Source organism: Monodon monoceros, unplaced genomic scaffold (assembly GCF_005190385.1).
Source record: "Monodon monoceros isolate NGI ecotype Baffin Bay Population unplaced genomic scaffold, NGI_Narwhal_1 Super_Scaffold_21, whole genome shotgun sequence".
Taxonomy (NCBI): domain Eukaryota; kingdom Metazoa; phylum Chordata; class Mammalia; order Artiodactyla; family Monodontidae; genus Monodon; species Monodon monoceros.
The window spans coordinates 151,796,933-151,810,259 of NW_021703778.1; positions in this window are offsets into that span (position 1 = coordinate 151,796,933).

The following is a 13,327-nucleotide window of genomic DNA, read 5'->3' on the forward strand; positions in this document are numbered from 1 at the left end:
CATTTAGATACTCAGTTTTCTTTTAGATATAGGCTGGAGAAAGTTTTACTGAGAAGGTGACATGCGAGAAAGGACAGCCGGGGTCGGGGGTAAGCCTTACTACCCTCCAAGGAAAGAGTGTTCCGGGCCGAGAGAGCATCAGAGGCAAAGGCCCTGAGGCAGGACAGTGCCTGAATTGTCTGAAGAAGGCAAAGAGCTGAACTGGTGAAAGCGAACTGAGGTGGGGGACAGTTTAAGAGATGACGCTGGAGAAGTAACCATAGAGTCAGATAGAGTAGAGCCTTGGGTGTCACAGTGCGTTCTTTGGCTTTTACTTTGACTGAAATGGAAAGGCCTCCGAAGCTTTTGAATGGAGGGTGATAAGATCTGCCTTGCATTATAAAAGGATCACTCCAGTTGCTCCTTGGGGCGAATAATTTGAAGGAGAGAGTTATGGAATGAATGTTTGTGTTCCCTCCACCCACCATCCATAGGTTGAAGCCCTAACCCTCAAGGGGGTTCATCCTTGGAGAAAGGGCCTGTGAGGAGGTCATAAAGTTAATGAGGTCATAAGGGTGAGTCCCTAATCTGATAAGGCTGGTGCCCTTATAAGAAGAGGAAGAGAGCCAGAGCTCTTTCTCTTTGCACACAGGCACCAAAGAAAGGCCATGAGAACACACACCAAAAAGGAGGCCAGAACCTAACCATGCTGGCACCCTGATCTCAGACTTCCAGCCTCCAAAACCGTTAGCAAATAGACGTTTGTTGTTTAAGCCACCCAGTCTATGGTATTTTATTATTGCAATTGAAGCTGCAATATATTTTTATTATTTATTTTTATCAAAGATGGGATGCAAGAATGGAAGACCTTCTTTCCTTCATAGCATTTAAGAGAATGTGTAATTTTAATATCTGCCAGCGCGTACTTGTTTTAAACATTCTCCAATCAATTGTAAGCTTTAAGAGGCTGGGCTCTTCGTCTCTCTCAATCACCACTCTACCTTCACTTCCCAGTACTGTACCTGGCAGATTGAAGATTTATAATCATATTGCCTGACTGAGTAATTTGATGAGTTTAGGGTTTCCTCTAAGGGCCCATACATTTAAGACATGCGCTTTCCAATTAAAAACGTTTTGTTTTTGTTCAATTTATTTCTTTAGAGACTCCTGTGAACTGATACTATGACACTTTATATTAATCAACTTTCCCCTTTTGCATTCTTTCATTCATTCCACAACCATTTATTGAGTACCAGCTATAAACCTGGCACTGTTTATAAACTGGCACTTCCCAGCCAGGGCTGGGAAGGAAGGACGCACCTTCATTGTTTCCTTCAAGTTGTTAACAGATTTTTATGTTTGTATTATTTAATATTATACCACTTACTGATAATTCGATATGCAAAACAATGGGACATATTTTTACCAAAGCTGCGTAGCTTTAATTTCTGAAACAGTTTTTACTGGGCTACTTAGCAATCGCCTCTCGGAACTCAGATGGCGCCTAGTCAAAATGTAACTTCTGTACACAGTAGGCTACAGTTTTAAAATCTGCATCACTTTAATAGACTCTTGTATTAGTTTCCTAGGGCTGTTGTAGCAAAGTACCACAAAGTGGGTGGCTTAAATAACAGAATTTATTGCCCCACTGTTCTGGAGCTAGAAGTCTAAGATCAAGGTGTCCGCAAATTTGGTTCCCTCTGAGGTCTGAGAAGAAGAATCTGTTCTATTCCTCTCCCCTAGCTTCTGTGGATTGCTGGCAACTTTTGCCTTTCCTTGGCTTTGCAGAAGCATCACCCCAATCACTGCCGTCATCTTCATACGACATTTTACCTGTGTGTCTGTGTCCTAATTTCTCCTTTTTTATAAGGATACCAGTCATGTTGGAATAGGGGCCTATCCTACTTCTGTATGACCTTGCTTTAACTAATTACATCTACAATGACTTTATTTCCAATAAAGTCACATTCTGAGGTACTGGGGCATTAGTTCTTCAACACATGAATTTCGGGGGTGTGTGTGACACAGTGCAACTCATAACAACTCTTAATAAAGGAATAAGCAAAAAGTTCTTCTCAAAGACTCCTCCACCTTTCAGTCTTTAATGATTATTTGTCTTTGGTAAGTGCTGGGGTTGAAAAATAAAATTCTGAACTCTACAACTTTCCTAAGAAAAGCACCATATGGTGTAGCCAAGAAAACACTCTAGCAGGAGTCATAAAGGCCTGGCCTAGTCTCACATATCTGATAATATCTGATTCAGCTAATCTTATTGAGGGTATCAATGAGTTTCCTCATACATGAAGAGCGGAGTCAACTTTCATGATCAATAATGTCTCAAACTGTCCCAAAAGTATTATTATTTCTGGTAGGCAGAATTCTACAATGACCCCCGTGACCTGAACCTCCTTGTGTCAGCTCTGTGAAGGTTCCTTTGTATGGCAAAAGGAATTTTGCCGTTGGTAATTAAGGTTACCCACAAATTGACTTTATCATAGGGAGATTATCCCTACGGTGGGCCTAAACAATCACACGAGCCCTCTAAAAGCAGAGTTTTCCCCCAACTCATAGGTGAAGAGAACATCAGACAGATTCTAAGTGTGAGGGGGATTCTTGTGAGGGAGGTTCTCCATTGCAAAGTTGGGGGAGGGGAGGCACCACGGGGGGCAAGGACCTGAGGGTGGCCTCTAAGAGCTGAGAGAGGAATCTGGCCAACAGCCAGCAAGAAAGCAGGGGCCTCAGTCCTACAAATAAGTGCAAGGCACTAAAGCCTTCCAACAATCTGAATAACCTTGGAAGTGGATTTTTCTCCAGATAACCCAACATTTTGAGACCCTAAGCGGAGAACCCAATCAAGACGCCCACCTGGACACTGACCTATGGAACCATGAGCTATAAAGCGTGCTGTTCTAACCTACTAAATTTGCAGTAATATGTTATGCAGCAACAGAAAACTAAGACATTATTACCTTGTGGTAAGGAAAGGAATAGCGCAAGCAGAGGAAAAAAAACAGGTAAAAACTGAGAGGACAGGGCACTATCAAAAGAAAGAAGCGAGGAAAGAATAAAGACAGAAGGAGATAAGATATATGAAGTTATCCTAAAGTATTTCTACTTGGTCAGAGCTAAAACATGCTTACATTTGTTTCTTTGACTGCCCTCCTTTTTGTATGGAGTGGTGACAGTGGATCTGACTTGAAGCACATAACACTCTGTACAGTTAAACCAAAATCACACTCAGTTGATTACCTAGGAAAAGATCATGTAATTTAAAAATGGAAGGGATACAGTGTGCTTTTTGCACACATTAGGAACAGTAGAGGAAAAAGGAGAGACTAGAAAAGAAGAGATGAAAAGATGTAAGAAAGGGAGAAAAAGGACAGAAGGAAGGAAGGGAAGGGAGGGGAGAAGGGCAGGAAAGTGCGAAGAAGAAAACCTTTTTTAGACAAATATAAAATTCTGTATTGAAAATTAGACTAACGTGTGTCAGGGACAAGCATGGTGGTATCAAACTTCTCTTGAAGTTCTCCAGAAGCAATAGAGAAATGCTGTTTCCATTCAGCTATTTCAGCCTTTTTGAGCTTCACTGGTTCCCTGGCTGCTTAAAACAGCCTTCAATGCCATCAAAGGAAGCGAAAGCTCCAAGACTCCACAACCATGATGTTAAAAAAAAAAAAAAGTCTTTACTTCACGTAGGTATTTCTGAGTCCGACAATTAAGAAAACACAAAATCACATCTGTTTGAAAGAGATGGGCAGGCCAATAGCAATGTTAGACATTTCCAGTAAAATTCAGTAATTGAAAATAAATTTTATTAGGAAAACATCGTTTCTGGATTTTCCCTCAGCAAGGCAGAGAAGTAACTCTGACATGGTCAAATCCCAACGAGATTTTTTTCCTATGTCCTTAATGGTTCTGTGGCTCCTTTAGAGTATGTGGGGACATTTCACCCCATGTTCAATGCCCAGTGACACAGACCAGCATCAGCGCATTGAAACAAAAACACACAGACCAACCTGGTGGAGAATTTACAGTAAAAAATAGTAGTGAGAGAACCAAAGTGGCCAGTCAATTAAACAAGCACACACAAAAATGAGCAAGCTATGCACAGACTTCCACTGCTAGTTTTATATGTAAGAATTCTTTTTTTTTAATTGAGCTATTAAACATAAAAAAGAGTTGAATACACAGGACAAAGTTCAGCTATACAAACTGGCATCCAAATAATGAATAAGAAAAAAGTGAATATTCATCTAGCAACTTCTGTTCTGGGTTCTAAGGAAATACCAACTCTATTTGCTTTGTTGAGGACTACCAATATTATTTGTAAAGCATTCTCAACAAGCTGGTTAAACGAGATCTCTTTTCTAGCAAGAGGTGAAAGACCTCTAATGGAAGTGTGCTTTCAGTAGCTCCTCTTGCTGTTCTCAGGAAATTCTGCAGGATTACTGCCATTATTTCCTATGTAGACAACTATTATATAATTATCTATTCCCTGTCTTGTGGCCTTGGGAGGACTACTGATGTGATGGTTGATGACCAGCCAAACCCCAAGACTGTCAAGTGACCCAAAGAGTTGTTTACGCCAATCTCAGGGAGGAAAAGTACCACATAATTACAAAATAACATATTTAGATGAGGGGTCAGCAAACTTTTTCTGTAAAGGGCCATAGAGTAAGTATTTTAAGATTTCAGGGCCATGTGGTCTTTGTCGCAACTACTCAAGTCTGATTGTAGTGTAGCCATAGATGATATGTAAATGAAGGAGTGGGGCTATGTTCCAATAAATCTTTATTTGTGGACAAAAATCTGAATTTCTTGCAATTTTCTTGTGTCAGAAAATATTACTCTTATTTAGATCTCCTTCTTAAAAATGCATTATAAAAAACGATTCCTACCTCACATCCAGACAAAAAACAGGTGGTGGGATGGGACTGCCAGGAGGGTCCTAGTTGCCCACTCCATAGTTATACTATTTTATGTGTTTCCAGAATATAAATACATCACTTAATTATATTTATAGATTGAATACCTAAAAAAAAACAATAAAAATTGTTTACAGTTATATACAATGGGTACCAGATGTACATTACTGAATTTTGTGAAATATTAATAGAAGTTCACCTTTTCTAAAATGCTAAAATTCTATTTACTTGGTGTTTGTAGAGCTTACAGTCCATGAAGAAAACACATTGTAGAAAATTTGAAAGTCCCAAACAATTTGACTACCTGTCAACTGCCAACTTTTTGACACTGAAATATTGTGTAGTGTCATAAAACCCTGAGATTTGTTTTCCAGCGGACAGGAATTATCTCAGAATTATTTGGTGTTATTGATTCAGCTGAGAAGTATCTCAGAATTAACTGATGATTTATCCTGTGCAGTAACACAATTACAGATGAGCAGTAGTCAACATCTGCCTTGCCCTTAGTCCTCTGATATCAGTGATAGAATTAAATGGATAAATCCAAAGAATCAAGGTTAACTTCATTTGAAAGCCCTGGAGACAGCTGTAGTAGGAGTTTTAATGTAGCTGTTCCCATTATCCACACAGTGTGATTCATAGTTTAAGGCAACACTAGCTATTGTTGGGGTGGCTCTGTTTGTATATGTGTTAAGTTGTTCAACGTGTATGGCTTCAATTCTTCATATTAACGCAAAATAAGGTGATTGCTAAAGAGCTGTCTAAACTAGTTCAACCCTATCAGTTAATTAACCAACAAGTATTTGCTAACTCTGTGACTTATCCAAAGCTTCACAAAATTCCACTTGTGCCTGCTTTCCCCTAACATACCAGTGCAAGTTCTCTCTTACTGTTCAGTAGATCAGGCAATTATTCAATACTTTTCCCAAACTGTCATTTCTCTCTGACAGCTTAATAGAATTTAAATTTCAGGGATCTAGCTAGGCTCCAGTACCAAGAGAACATGATTCAAGTGTTTCAAAAAGAAGACAAGTCCTAGCTTTTCAAGCCCTTTCATTCTCAGAAGGAAAATGTACCTTCATCTTGGTTATAGAGAACAAATGCCATCATCTTTTGTCTTTATCTCTGATTTATTCTCTCCTTCAGTTCTTCCTCATGGTCCTTCACTGTCTTTCTCTAACTTCCTTTTCTTCCCTTCTTTTATAGTCCCCAATTTTTCTTTTTTCCTTTCATATTTTTCAATCTTTCTTCCTTCCTACAGACACTGATTGACTACCAGGCCCTAAGCTCAGCACCAGAAATACAAAGATGAACAAGACACAGATGTATGACAATAGGTGGTAACATAAAGTGTACCAAGAGTAAGATGCAGTTTGGACCTCAAAGTCTACTCCTCTCTTCAATCTTGAGACCCTGTATGCCTCATTTTCAAGAGGCCCATGTCGTATCCCCCATTTCTTCAGTCTTGGCATTTTCCCCCTTTCTTAGCATCCGCTAACTTCAAATATAATTATGCCTCCCCAAACTGAAAAACACTCTTCACTTTCATGTTTTAATAAAATATTTCAAACATGTATAAAAATAAAGTAAAATAGCAAGTCATTCACCACCTTAACGAACATGTTAGTGTTTCATCTTACTCAATTCAGACTTTAAAAATAAATAAAACATTCCCAGTTTAAAGTTTTCTTTGTAGCTCTCCTTGAACACATTCTTACCTAACATCTCTGCCAACCCTTCCCCCCACCAAGTAACCACCACCCTGAATCCTTACCATTCAGTTTTTTATGCTTTTGTTACATATGTATGGGTTTTATTATGTAGCTTTACTATATGTATACATAGTTTTTTAAACAGTATCCTTTTGATCCTTTTGTTTTTAAAGTACATTATATCACACTATATGTTTCATTCTGAAATTTGTTCTTTAAATATATTTTATATATTACATACTTGAGATGTATCCATATTATTGATACAGATTCAATTCATTCATTTTACCTGGTAAGTACTATTTATCATATAAATAAAGCACAAAAATTATTTATCTTTCCCTTACTGGTGGACATTTATATTAATTGTTCACTACCAAATATAATGTCAGAGTGGACATTTTAGTTCATGTCTCTTTGCGGACACGGGATAAGTTTCTCTAAGGTACTTAACCAGATGTGAAATATCTGGACCTTATGCCATGTGCGTTTTCATCTTCAATAGATACTGTGGATAGTATCAGTTGCCTCTCCAAAACAGTTGTTTCAGTGGGCTCTTCCACTGTTAATGCATGAGGCTTCTTTCACAGCCTTGCAGTAATTGGTATCGTCAGATTTTTACATTTTATGGTGTCTAATGGCTTAAAGGTACCTTATCATCGCTTTCCAATCTGGTTTTCACCCTTATTTAGCTATAAAACTGTTCTTTCCATGGATATCTAATAATCACATTCTTGCCAAATCTCAAAGACTTCATTTGTACTCATCATTCTGCTTGACCTCAATTGCATTTGGCCTACCAGTAACCACCCAGTCCAAACTCTCTGCTCCCTTTGCTTACATTTAACAGTATTCTGGGGAAGAAGAGGCAGAAAGCAAGATGTTCCCTTAGAAGTTCAGATGTAAATCTGGTAGATAAGTCAGGCAAGGTACTCTTTAAAGAAATATATTTAATAAGAGAACTGCAAACTTGGAAAATCAAAAATATATATACAGGTAGCTTTCCTAATATGAAATACAAAAAATTGATATCAAAACAAATACTTCTAAGTTTGGGGGGTATGCAGAAACAGCATCAGAATACATTCATAATAAGCACTACTTTTAATGTAACACATAGTAATTATTTCTTAATTATGTTCCATGTAGCTTATGTGTGTGATACATTTTATGTTGATAAGCTTACTGCTTATTAAAAATGCCAAACATTTAGTGTTTTATATTTGAATCTACCACAATGTTCAAAAAAGGGGGCTATGGTTCTCATAAAGGTTCTTTATGATGCATCTCCCATTTCCTTTCCCATCAGCTATAGTTCATGCTCTATGCAAGCTAGAAAACAGATTTAAAAATAAGACCATTTGGATCTGGTCCTAGGAACATTTAAATGGGTCTACATGGGTAGCTATATATGGAAAATTATCTGAAATATTGCTTATTGGAGATCATGCATACCTGAAGCAGCCAGCCCCACCACTGACATCATTGACGACAGACTAACAAATATTCATTTAATAAATTCATTCAACAGATATTTTCTGAGCATTGACTCATTGATTCTTCTAGGTAAGGGGATTGAACAATAAATAAATCTCTTCCCTCACACAACTTAAGATTCTAGAAAAAGATTCTGTGAAAGTAACTCCAGGCTCTGATCAGCATCTCCAGACTTGAGAAGTTTTCTGAAGGTTGAGGGATGGAAAGTTTTGTTTTGAGGAAACATTAGGGTAGCTGATAATGTTGGCAAAAATAAAATTCTTAAATGTGATAAGGCTCATATGAAGTAAACGGTCACAAACATTGTAAAAAGATGATATCCAGATTTCTCAGTATAGTCTAAAAATGCAGAGCAATGGAACCAAACAAACTTGAATGATAATTTGAGTAAAGAAGATGTGGCACATATATACAATGGAATATTACTCAGCCATAAAAAGAAACGAAATTGAGCTATTTGTAATGAGGTGGATGGACCTAGAGTCTGTCATACAGAGTGAAGTAAGTCAGAAAGAGAAAGACAAATGCCATATGCTAACACATATATATGGAATTTAAGAAAAAAAAATGTCATGAAGAACCTAGGGGTAAGACAGAAATAAAGACACAGACCTACTAGAGAATGGACTTGAGGATATGGGGAAGGGGAAGGGGAAGCTCTGACAAAGCGAGAGAGTGGCACGGACATATATACACTACCAAACGTAAAATAGATAGCTAGTGGGAAGTAGCCACATAGCACAGGGAGATCAGCTCGGTGCTTTGTGACCACCTAGAGGGGTGCGATAGGGAGGGTGGGAGGGAGGGAGATGCAAGAGGGAAGAGATATGGGTACATATGTATATGTATAACTGATTCATTGTTATAAAGCAGAAACTAGCACACAATTGTAAAGCAATTATACTCCAATAAAGATGTAAAATAAAAAAATTAAAATAAAAATCATACAAGTCCTGAAAAATAAAAGACTATTCTCTGCCCAACACATGAAGTTGGCAATTACTAAAACCTCTAAGAATCTTCAAAAACTGTGAATATTTTGTAAGAAATAGCCCCTATAATTGCAAAAAGTAAAAACCTTATTTCTTCGGTGACTCTCGTTAAACCTTGTATTCTGAATGTTTCCAAAATGTTTCTAATAGTGTTTCTTTATGGGAAAAGTAGTGTTCTATATCAAAGAACACTATGGTGTTTCTTTGTGTTAGTCTTGTAATCAGTCTTTAAACAGATAACTCAGCAGAGAATACCACAATTCAAGTTTGTCAAAAATGCAATCATTACCTTTTATTTTCTTTGTTTGACTTGTTATGATTCTACCAGTGGGAGAGTCAATTCAACTATTAGTTTATTTTGAATATTTAGCTAAATATTCTATGGAATAAAAAATGCTCTTTTTTCAAGCCTTGGCAACTACCAAAAAGATGAATTATCTTCATGGTTCTGTCAAAGTTTTTCTAAATAAAGGAGCAGAATTAGGGAGGAGGATGATTGTAGTATATGCTTTTACTATTCTAGAAATATTGGGTTGACAATCTAGATTGCTAGCAAAAAAAAATTTGGAGTGAAAGAAAAATCATTGGTTTAGATGCCCTATACCATTTGCCCCCAAGCAATGATTGTCCAAATGCTGCCAAGATCTTACAAAGAAGAATTCGCCTCACTATCAAGATAATCAATTATGGGAATAACAATATACGAAACACCAGATTTTCTCCTTTGCTTTGTGAAGATACATATTTGGGTTAAAAAATGCTTATGTTCTTTGATTCCCAAAAGGAAATATTCTTGGTTAAATTTATGAGCTGAAAGACCAAGTGGCCTATTTTTGGAACACCAAAGAAAAGATCAACTGTGTCAAACCTGAAAAAATTATAACTGTCAGTGGATCTTGGCTGTTTGGCATATATACTTTAGGCATTGAGTATACTGAATCTGAAATTTCAAGAGAAAATTTCCAACCTCATTTCTCATTATAATAAATTTTAAGCATTTATAGCCAAAACCCAGATATGGATACAGCATATTAATGCTAAAAAAATCTAATTATTGTCTCAACTTGGTGAATATTTCAAGGACAATATCTTAAAAGTGATTTTTAAGGAGGGAACATTGTGTCTCATCTACTCCTACTGTAAGAAAAATGTGGATGGTATTTTCTTGATGTCATGGCAAAAATCCCTTTTGGAAACTCACAAGAAATTTTTTTGTAGGATTGGACCATATACAACTAACTCTGAATATTTTTAAAATTATGCTTAATACAGTTTCCAAAATTAATTTTTATATAATCATGAGTGGAATAAAATATCACCCTAGAGGAAGTAAACAGGCTTTGCTTGTCACTATTCGATGTTCATCAACATAGACATGACACACATTTTCTTCACTTTTGGTCAGCAAGAAAAATAACTGTACAATTGATTTAATATTTAAGCATACTATAATATCCTTCATTTTTCACATAACCTACCATAGAAAAGTTTAAAGCAAGCAAGCATACTCACTTCTCACATAATCAAATTTTTAAATTATTATTTAGATGATTAGAGGTAGTTTTTTCTTCTGAAACTACCACTGAAATGTTGTCTTTACCTAACATTTTTAAATTGTAGAAATGTTATGCATTAAAGCTACTATCTAATTGATACCACTTTTGTGGGTTCCTTATCTTGTTACACTTCCACACTAGAAGACTTTCCCAAGACTTGGTCCTTGGTCATTTTCTTATCCTTCTTTCCTTCCTTTCTTTTCTTTCTTTTGTGACACTCCTTTTAAAAACTTACCATTTATCACATTTTGAACTATGATCTCTGTGCAGAGGACTTCCAAATCTGTGATCTTAATGTTTAACAAGTTCTCCATTATTATATATTTATTTATTTCGAGTCATTCACCTAATATGTATAGGGCACTTACTGTATACAGATCTTTCCACAGGCAACAGAACACAAAGCAGTCAGTGCAGGTACAGTACCTTCAGAATCGTCTGCCAATGAGTAACCTCTTAGATGTCTGCTCAGCACATTGTATTCGACATTCATTAATTAAAACTCACCATTTTCTGTTCTACTTGCACTCTTTCTTAATATTTTTTGTCAGTACTATAATCACTCTCCTATTCACTCAGATGTGTAACTGTGGGATTAACTTGAATATTGGAAGGAAGTACAAGAGAGGACTTTAGTTTCCACTCCACAACTATCCATTTTTAAATTTCGTATCTGTTCTTTCCTATCATTTTTTAATTGACCCCCTTGCATTCAGGGTCTTCTCATTCCAATCCACTCTGTATAAGGTTGGCACATTATTTTTAGAATATCATCCACATGATGTCACATCCCTGTTCAAAACCTTCATTGGTTTTCCACTATCTATGGAATAAAATCTAAACCTATTATTCAAGCATTCAAAACAGCCCACAAAGTATAAGATACTTCTCAACCTTATCTCCTATAACTCTCCAATATATGTTTTCTGCTATAACCAGACCACTCTCCTCACAGTTCACAAAACATACTTCAGCATTTTCACCTCCAAATTCATCACTTCCTGGCATGCTCCAATTTTTTTTCCCTAGCTGACCAGGTTTCACCAAATTTAAGATAGACCTGTAGTACCACCTCCTCCTGAGGTTTTTCTTAACTTTTCCAACCAACATCCAACTCTCTCAGAGAGCATGGACTATTTTGTCTATCTTGGCACTCATAATGTTTTAATGATTTAGCTTTTCTTAGAATGAATATATTTTACCTCTGAAATCAAATTCAATGTCTTTAAGTTTGGGGCCTTTATTTTTTTACTTTTTATCTTACAACTCTTAATGTTGTGATTCTGTTTGTCTAAAGGTTGACATTATAGAATGACTTGGCCTTTTATAGATGTGGATTTTCCACAGACTATTCATATCCTCTTAAAACTGTGCACAAGTATCATGTAAGATGTTTAGCTTTTTATGAGGAGCACAGTTGCATCCCCTTACAGCAGTGTTTTAATGGGATCTCCTACATGACAGTATTCCTTCTGTTAGTTTTAGGTCTCAAATCAAAGAATAATTCAGTGCCCCCATCCATACCATCCATAATGATCCAATCAGTATGGCTTTCATGTCAGCTGTAGAAAATTAGACACTATTTCCCATCTTTTACGTGACTACAGAACAAACAGCAAGAATTGAATTTTGATTTTATGTTCTCTTCGTGAACTAAACTTAGGCATTTGATTCTATTAACCGAATTAGTATGTGGAAAATCTTGTGAAAGAAAGTATATAAACACCATTTGCTCCCTGCCTAAAGGAGGAATGGTGAGAGTTACAGATTAAGGAGCAAATATCAGATGCATTTACTGTGACTAGCAGCACTAACATGGCCCCGTTCTTGCTCCATGACTGTTTATTATCTTCTTTTCAACAGTGCTCTGCACTTTCTCCAAAGATTCTGATTTAGAGACAGGCAGAGTGTCCCTCAAGCAAGAATACACTCAATGTGCAGTACAACGATAGCAAAGTGCTGATGGATGTTATTCAAGAATTTTGATATGTCAGGAACTGTACCCCTCTGGCTCGTAATGGGAATCAAATGCAGCTATTAGATTGATTTGCCTTCGCCACACTTCACTTTACTCTGGCTGACAGTACCAGAAAAGACAGAGGTCCTCACCCAGTACCTCCCAATTAACATGTTTACAATTCCTGTCATTCGGCTAAGCAGCTTGTACCTGCACGTCACAGATAATTCTGTGGTCACAGTAACCCTCTGAAAGAAAATTGGTGTCCAGTTGGCCAGTAATGTTTCTGAATGGACTCCAAAGGACTTGTGAAGAGGTCATGGTACTAAGATCAGCATAATCTAAAAGAAGAGAAATCTAGGCTGGACCAGAACAAAGACAATTCCCTAGGATATAGGTTTTCAACAGTTTTACATTAAGGAAGAACATGAAGCTTTATTAGAAGTTTATCTTTTTAACAGCTGTATGGAGGTATAATTTACACAGTGTTAGTTCACCCATGGTGAGTGTACAATTCAGTGGTTTTTAGAAAATTTAGAATTGTGCACCTATCATCACAATACAGTTTTAGAACATTTCCATCACCTCCAAAAGTGCCCTTGTGCCCTCATTTGCAGGTAATCCTATTCCCATCCCAGCCCCCAGCAACCACTGATCTGATTTCTTTCTCCATAAAATTTGTCTCTTCTCAATGTTTCATATACATGAA